Source organism: Cornus florida, unplaced genomic scaffold (genome assembly GCF_030987335.1).
Source record: "Cornus florida cultivar Cherokee Brave unplaced genomic scaffold, ASM3098733v1 CherokeeBrave_3.0.0_Hap2_Chr10, whole genome shotgun sequence".
In the NCBI taxonomy this organism is placed as follows: domain Eukaryota; kingdom Viridiplantae; phylum Streptophyta; class Magnoliopsida; order Cornales; family Cornaceae; genus Cornus; species Cornus florida.
Window position 1 is genome coordinate 64,896,544 of NW_026775580.1, and position 9,139 is coordinate 64,905,682.

General features: G+C 39.4%; 1 pseudogene; it reads left to right on the forward strand.

Moving 5' to 3' along the window:
* Positions 1-784: 784 nt before the first annotated feature.
* Positions 785-8,528, forward strand: LOC132277726 (subtilisin-like protease SBT3; annotated as a pseudogene).
* Positions 8,529-9,139: the final 611 nt, after the last annotated feature.

The window sequence follows — 9,139 nt, forward strand, 5'->3', positions numbered from 1 at the left end:
GAACCGGTGTTTCATGGTTTGGTTTGGTTCGGTTCCTTTGATCAAATGGTTCGGTTCAGTTCTAAATTTTTTGAAACTATTGGAAATGGTTTGGTTCCAAAAAACTTTCAAACCGGTCCAAACCAAACCGTGTGCACCCAATTACAACCAACATTTTTTAAAAGGTAATGATATTTTGAGGTAGATCTCATGAGTTATGACATTTTTCAGAAGCTATCTTTTGAATTCGAACATTTTGGTTAGAAAAATAATGTGCAAAATAACACTGTTACATAGCCAATATTGAAGTGATATAAAAATAAAAAAAAATTAAATATTATAAAATTAAACAATATGAGACAGTTAAAGTTAAAAGTATAATTTGATCAAATAATTATTTTTTTAAAAAAAATAAAAATAAAAATTTGACTGAGTGGCGTTATCTTTTTACTATAAATGAATTTTCATAAGGAATTTTGATATCCTCATTCAAATTACACGTCGCAATATTTATACATGTGCAGTGGCATAGCCCTCCAACTTTTACTTTAAATGACATGCCCATGAACTTCAAACAATATATGGCCTAGTATTTTTCGGTGACAGCTTGCCATTAAACACACATCAATGCCTGCATCCTACTAGATATGTGGATGAGAAAAAGATAAATTCAAATACTTAAGTAAATGCTGTCTCTGGCTTCGTTTTTTCAATCTAATTTAAATGCACGCTCATCTCAATTTCAACTATCATATTATCATCTTTATGCTTATATATAGAGATGCAAAATATAAACCAACTTACAGGTCCAATTATTGTCTAACCAAAGTTTCAAGTTTTGGAGGAAACGATGAAGATCGTTAATGGCGTACCTCTTCTTCATTTGATCTTGCTTGCATGGTGTCTTCTGGCTTTCCAGGCTATTAGATCAGCATCAGTTGGGAGGTCCACCTATATTGTCCACATGGACAAGTCTCAATTGCCCAAGATCTTTGCTAGCTACAACCATTGGTACTCCTCCATCGTTGATTCCATAAAATCAGCAGGTCACACATTATCAAGCGGTCATGAATCCAACCTAGAGCTTGTCTACACTTATGATAATGCTTTTCATGGTTTCAGTGCAATATTGTCTCAAGATGAACTAGAGACTCTAAAGAATTCCCAGGGATTGTCTCAGCTTATAGTGATAGAGAAGTCACACTTGACACCACCCACAGCACTGAATTCCTTTCCCTCAATCATGTCACCGGCCTATGGCCGGCTTCAGATTACGGCAAAGACGTCATCATTGGTGGCATCGACACTGGTATCTGGCCGGAGAGCAGGAGCTTCAATGATAAAGGAATGACTCCAATCCCCTATAGGTGGATGGGTAAGTGTGAGGAATCACAAGAGTTTAATTCCTCACTGTGCAACTTGAAGCTCATTGGAGCTAGATACTTCAACAAGGGGATTTTAGCTGCGGAACCCAACATTACAATCAGTATGAATTCTGCAAGGGACACTGATGGCCACGGCACACACACTTGTTGGGTTTATTTCCTTCTATATGGAGGAAAGCCCAAGTGGGTTTTATTAAAGCCCAAAGTCCAGCTCTTTAGGGTGAATAACCCTAAGGAAGTCAGAATAAAAAGAGAGGAAGATCAGCCGTAGCTTACACAAGAAAGAGAAGAAAAACACAGGTTTTTTCCTTGTCTGCCCAGATTTCATCAAACGTCCGATACCGCTTCGTCCGTGGTCCGATCGAGCTGAAATTTGGAGGAGAGGTTCATGACTCAATGACTTAAAATTTGAACGGTGGAGATCGGATTTTGAGCTCGAGAACAGTGATTTGTGCCCGTAAACAGTAACCAGGTTTTGGTAATTTTTTACTCCAATTCTCTTTGTTTTTGCCAAGATTGTTGATATCTTGATGAGATGTATTGCAGCCTCTAATTACGATTAGAGAAGACTTTGTGTACCCATTATTTGGTTGATAGTGGAGGTTTCAACTGGACTAGGTCTCGTGATTTTTGTTCCTCACATTGGGGAAATTTTCCACGTAAAAAATTGCTTGCGTTCTTGTGACTTGGTGTGATTATTTTTTTTCCTATTATTTTCAGCACATATAAAAGTAGAGATATACTATATTTGCTTGTATATAGGGAGAAGAGTTATTCCGCTATATTTGTTTATTGTTATCTCTCCCAACAAAGTGGTATCAGAGCTCCAGGTTGACAGATTGTCAGGTTGGCAGTTTGAGTTATGGAAGCAAATACAAGTAGAATGATTAATCTCAATGGTTCAAATTATCACATATGGAAAGGAAAAATGGAGGATCTTCTTTATATGAAAGATTATTACCTACCGGTGTTTAGTACTGAAAAACTAGAAAACAAGACTATTGTAGAATGGACTTTGTTACATCGACAGGTGTGTGGGTATATGAGGCAATGGGTAGATGATAACTTTTTGAACCATATTAGTGGAGAGACAAATGCACGTTCTCTATGGAGTAAGCTTGAACAGTTATATGCTAGAAAGACTGGAAATAATAAATTGTTTCTGATTAAGCAGATGATGGCTTTGAGATACCAAGACGGGACTCCTTTATCTGATCACATGAATACATTCCAAGGAATTATTAATTAGCTGGCTGGAATGAGTATTAAGTTTGACGATGAGATACAAAGGTTATGGTTGCTTGGTTCATTACCGAACTCGTAGGAGACGCTCAGAACTTCATTGTCTAACTTCACTCCAGAAGGTTTAATCACAATGGATATGGCCAAAAAGTTGTTTGCTAAATGAAGAAATAAGAAGAAAAACACAGGGATCCTCTTCACAGTCATAGATCTTGGTTACAAAAAAGAGGGGGAAAAGTAAGAGCAGAGGTCCGAAGAACAGAGATAACAACAGAAGCAAGTCCAACAAGTTTACAAATGTTAAGTGTTATCATTGCGGGAAAAAGGGACACATCAAGAAATATTACAAGCAATTGAATAAAGAAAACAAGAATGAGAAAGGGAAGGGAACGAAGAAAGGAGATGACAAAGATGGTGATGACAGAGTTGCTACCACCACTCTTGCAGACTTCCTCATTGTTTATGATGATGTGACGATAAATGTTGCATACTATGAGACCAGTTGGGTGATTAAAAGTGGTGCCTCAATTCATGCTACATCTCGGAAGGATTTCTTTACATCTTATAAATCTGGTGATTTTGGAACAGTAAAGATGGGCAATGATGGCTTGGTTAAAGCCATTGGAATTGGGGATGTGTACTGAAGATGAATAATGGCACGAAGTTAGTTCTCAGAGATGTGAAGCATGTTCCTGACATTCGTTTGAATTTGATTTCTGCAGGTAAACTTGATGATGAAGGGTGTTGTAGCACTTTCAGTGATGGCCAGTGGAAGCTCATTAGGGGTGCTATGGTTGTGGCTCGAGGCATGAAGCACTCTGCACTGTACATTCTGTAAACAAAGATCTCTAACGACATTGTTAATGCGATGGAGGATAATGATACAATAGAGTTGTGGCATAAGAGACTGGCTCACATGAGTAAGAAAGGATTAGCTCTACTTGGGAAGAAAAGTCTGTTATGTGGACTGAAAAGTACACTTCTGAAAAGGTGTACTCATTGTTTGTCAGGGAAGCAGAGCAGAGTCTTTTTCAAGAATTCCCCTCATTCGAGAAAGTCAGAGATACTGGATTTGGTACATTCAGATGTGTGTGGCCCTATGAAGACAAGAATACTTGGTGGCTCCAGATACTTTGTGACCTTCATAGATGATCATTCAAGGAAGTTGTAAGTATATACCTTGAATTCAAAAGACCAAGTGTTAGTAGTGTTCAAGCAATTTCAAGCCCTAGTTAAGAGACAGACTGGGAAGAAACTGAGATGCATTCGTACTGATAACGGCAGAGAGTATTTTGGTCCTTTTGATGAGTATTGTAGACAGTAGGGTATCCGGCATCAAAAGACAACTCCTAAAACTCCTCAGTTGAATGGCGTAGCAGAAAGGATAAACGGGATACTGGTTGAGAGAGTGAGATGTTTGTTTTCACAAGCCCAGTTGCCAAAATCCTTTTGGGGGGAGGCATTGAGCACAGTAGTTCATGTGTTGAATCTTACACCCTGTGTTCTTCTACAGTTTGATGTGCCAGACCAAGTTTGGACAGGTAAGGATGTCTCCTATAATTATCTTCGTGTTTTTGGGTGCAAAGCATTTGTGCATATTCCAAAAGATGAAAGGTCCAAACTTGATGTGAAAACGCGACAGTGTATATTCCTTGGCTATAGCCAAGATGAGTTTGGGTACAAGCTTTATGATCCAGTTGAGAAGAAAATTGTGAGAAGCAGAGATGTCGTGTTTGTAGAAGATCAAACGATTCAGGATATTGAGAAAGCAGGGAAATCTATGTCTCAGCAAGGTGATATCTTGATTGATGTAGATTTAGCTCCTCTGAAGAATCTACCATCTCAGGTTGAGAATGATATTCAAGATTACCACCAGTGTATAGGTGATATGGATGTTCCCCTACAGGTTTAGGGAGATGTTGAGACTGATTAACAGTTGACAGCTCCAGAAATTCCACCAGAGATTCCATCCAGGAAGTCCCCCAGAGACCGACGTCCTTCCACTTGGTATTTAGCAGAGCAGTATGTGTTATTGACTGACGGGGGAGAGCCCCAGTGTTTTGCAGAAGCCATAGAAGATGAACACAAGATAGAGTGGGTTGAGGCTATGCAGGAGAACATGCAGTCATTGCATGATAACCACACCTTTGAGTTAGTAAAGCTACCTAAAGGAAAAAGAGCTTTGGAAAACAAGTGGATTTATAGGATGAAGCCAAATGGGTTCTCTTCACAGCCACGGTACAAAGTTAGATTGGTTGTCAAAGGGTTCGGTCAGAGAAAAGGTATCGACTTTGATGAGATCTTCTCTCCAGTCGTAAAAATGTCATCGATCCGTATAGCACTCGGCCTAGCAGCTAGTCTTGACTTGGAAGTTGAGCAGATGGATGTGAAAACTGCCTTTCTTCATGGTGATTTGGAGGAAGAGATTTATATGAAGAAGCCAGAGGGTTTCAAAGTGAAAGGGATAGAGGATTATGTGTGCAAGCTGAAGAAAAGTCTATATGGTTTGAAACAAGCACCGAGACAGTGGTATAAGAAGTTTGAGTCTGTTATGGGGGAGCAAGGCTACAAGAAGACAACTTCTGATCACTGTGTATTTGTTAAAAAATTCTATGATGATGATTTTATTATTCTACTGCTTTATGTGGATGACATGTTAATTGTTGGTAGGGATGCTTCAAGGATTGACCAGTTGAAGAAGCAATTGAGTAAGTCATTTGCTATGAAGGATTTGGGGCCAACAAAGAAAATTCTTGGTATAAGAATCAGTCGTGATAGGAGTACCAAGAAGTTATATTTGTCACAGGAGAAGTACATTGAAAAAGTGCTTCAGAGGTTCAATATGGACAACACTAAAGTTGTTTGCTCTCCTCTTGCTACCCACTTTAGACTGAGTATAAGGCAATGTCCTTCCACAGATAAGGAAAAGGAAGACATGGAAAGAGTTCCTTACGCCTCAGCAGTAGGAAGTTTGATGTATGCAATGATTTGCACAAGACCAGATATAGCCCATGCAATTGGTGTAGTTAGCCGATTTTTGTCAAATCCGGGAAGAGAACATTGGAATGCAGTGAAGTGGATCATGAGGTATCTTCGAGGCACTTCCAGTTTGAGACTTGGTTTGGGAAATGGACAACTATTGTTAGTTGGCTACACAGATGCAGATATGGCAGGGGATGTGGATACTCGTAAGTCTACTTTGGGTTATTTGATCATTTTTGCAGGTGGGGCTGTAGGTTGGCAATTGAGACTTCAAAAGTGTATTGCTCTTTCTACCACAGAGGCAGAGTTTATTGCAGCAACGGAAGCGACTAAAGAGTTGCTATGGGCAAAGAAATTCTTGAGAGAACTTGGTTTCAAGCAGCAGAGGTATGTGTTGTTTTGTGATAGCCAGAGTGCTATTCATCTTGCTAAGAATTCCAGTTTCCATGCAAGATCTAAGCACATTGATGTACGATACCATTGGATCAGAGATGCGTTGAACAATAAGTTATTTGAACTTGAGAAGGTTCACACTAATGATAATGGTTCTGATATGTTGACAAAGACCCTACTAAGAGAGAAGCTTGAAGTTTGTTGTTCGATCGCCGTGATGGCGATTGCCTCCACATAGTGGAAAGGGGGAGATTTGTTGGGTTTATTTCCTTCTATATGGAGGAAAGTCCAAGTGGGTTTTATTAAAGCCCAAAGCCTAGCCTTTTAGGGTGAATAACCCTAAGGAAGTCAGAATAAAAAGAGAGGAAGATCAGCCGTAGCTTACATAAGAAAGAGAAGAAAAACGTAGGTTTTTTCCTAGTCTGCCCAGATTTCATCAAACATCCGATGCCGCTTCATCCGTGGTCCGATCGAGCTGAAATTTGGAGAAGTTCACGGCTCAATGAGTTAAAATCTGAACGGTGGAGATCGGATTTTGAGCTCGGGAACAATGATTCGTGCCCATGAACAGTAACCGATTTTTGGTATTTTTCTCCCCAATTCTCTTTGTTTTTGCCAAGATTGTTGATATCTTGATGAGATGTATTGTAATCTCTAATTGCGATTAGAGAAGACTTTGTGTACCCATTATTTGGTTGATAGTGGAGGTTTCAACTGGACTAGGTCCGGTGGTTTTTGTTCCTCACATTAAGGAAATTTTTCACGTAAAAAATTGCTTGTGTTTTTGTAGCTTGGTGTGATTGTTTTTTTCCCTATTATTTTCAGCACATATAAAAGTAGAAATATACTATATTTGCTTGCATATAGGGAGAAGAGTTATTCCGCTATATTTGTTTATTGTTATCTTTCCCAACAACACTTCCTCAATAGCTGCTGGAAGCATTGTGGAAGGCGCTTCAGACTTTGGCTATGCAAAGGGAACAACAAAGGGGGTTGCACCCAGTGCTCGTGTGGCCATCTATAAGGTCATTTTTAATGAAGGACGGAAAGCTTCTGATGTCGTTGCAGGTATGGACCAGGCTGTAGCTGATGGCGTTGACGTGATATCAATTTCAATGAATTTCAGACGTGGGATAACTCTGTATGAGGATCCTATTGCCATAGCTTCCTTCGGAGCCATGGAGAAGGGTGTGGTTGTTTCGGCTACAGCAGGTAATAGAGGCGGTTCTCTCGGAGAGGTGCGCAATGTGAGCCCATGGGCCTTGACGGTCGCGGCAGGTACAATCGACCGTTGTTTTGCTGGAACTTTGACTCTTGGAAATGGGTTAACGATCACCGGATGGACCCTGTTCCCTGCAAGTGCCTTGGTGGTAGACCGCCCTCTCATTTACAACTAGACTTTGTCTCCATGCAATTCAAGTGAATTGTTGTCTGAAGCCCCTAATGATGTCATCCTCATATGTGATGAAACTCCAGAGTCATCTTATTATCAATTTAATACTCAATCTCGGTATGTCTCACGGTCAAATGTGGCTGCAGCTATATTTATCAAAGATGATCCTGCATTCGTTGCCTCTGATCATGTTGAAGTATTTGAATCCAATGAATTCCCCTGTCCGGGAGTTGTTATTAGCTCTAAAGAAGCCACAACCGTGATCAAATATGCTGAAAGTGGAAATACACCAACAGCAAGCATCAAGTTCCAACAGACCATTGTAGGAACAAAGCGTGCCCCTGTTGTTGCCTCATTCTCTTCAAGGGGTCCTGCCAAGAGCTGTCCAGGCATTTTGAAGCCCGACCTATTGGCACCGGGGATATTAGTTTTAGCAGCATGGATTCCAAATGGTCCGGCAAGTCATATTGGCTTAAATATTGGATTGTCCAGTGATTACAATATGATCTCCGGGACATCCATAGCGTGTCCTCATGTTTCTGGCATCGCTGCGTGCTATCAAGTCTGCCATGACGACCACAGCCAACCCACTTGACAACACTCACGTTCCTATCCCGCACAATAGCTTTAATTCCGAAGCTTCACCTCTAGCCATGGGGTCAGGTCATGTAGATCCTAACCGAGCACTTAATCCAGGTCTTATCTATGATGCTACACCACAGGACTATGTAAATCTTCTATGCTCAATGAACTTCACAAAGAATCAAATCCTGACCATCACCAGATCAAACGGTTACAGTTGTTCAAACCCATCGTCTGACCTCAATTATCCATCCTTTATTGCTTTTTACACTGATAAAAAGGATATACTGGTTAAGAAATTTCAGAGGACAGTCACGAATGTTGGCAATGCCACAGCTACTTTTAAAGCTAAGGTTGAAGCGCCAATGGATTCAGTGGTCACAGTCTCGCCGAAGACACTGATTTTTAAGAAGATGTTTGAGAAGAAGAGATACTCTTTGACCATCCGTCATAAGAGGTATGAGAATTCGACGATCGAATCTGGTTCTGTAATTTGGGTGGAAGATAGTGGTAAGTACAGTGTGAGGAGTCCTATAGTGGTCTCACCGTTTATTTGGAATGACTCTGTTTGAATTGTGCCATGGCAAGTGCAAGAATCTTGAAAATAAAGCTTTTATTCAGAGGAACAATAAATAAAGCCTTTGGCATGACCACTTTTGGACGCAAAAATAGAACCTTATATTATGTGTGTATATATATTTCGGAAGGTAAAACGAGCAGAGTCCCTCAATATGTTTCTTGGAGGGTTCAAATCTCATCCTGTCCTTTGAAGTGAAGAGATTATGCCAACCGGAGCTAGTGATCCAATGGTTTTCTGTATGTGGGTTTATAATATATATATATATATATATACACATACTACTAATAAAGAATAAGTGCACTAAAAGTCATAAATTGTTAAAAATAAATAAATAAATAATAAAAAATAAAATTTTTTACTGGGAGTGGGCTGATGCAATGGTGAAATAAAATTGTTTATTTAGTAAATATAGTTTTTAAATCAATATTATAGATTATCCACTCTTAAAAATCTTTAAAAAGAAATTTATAACACTCCTCAAAAAAGAAGATATCACAATTAATTTTTAAATTATTTTTATTTGAGTACAATTCTATTGATTTAATTCTTTCTTCTATTCTATTTGAGTAAGAAATTGTCTTCTAACGGGGCAATCTTATGAAT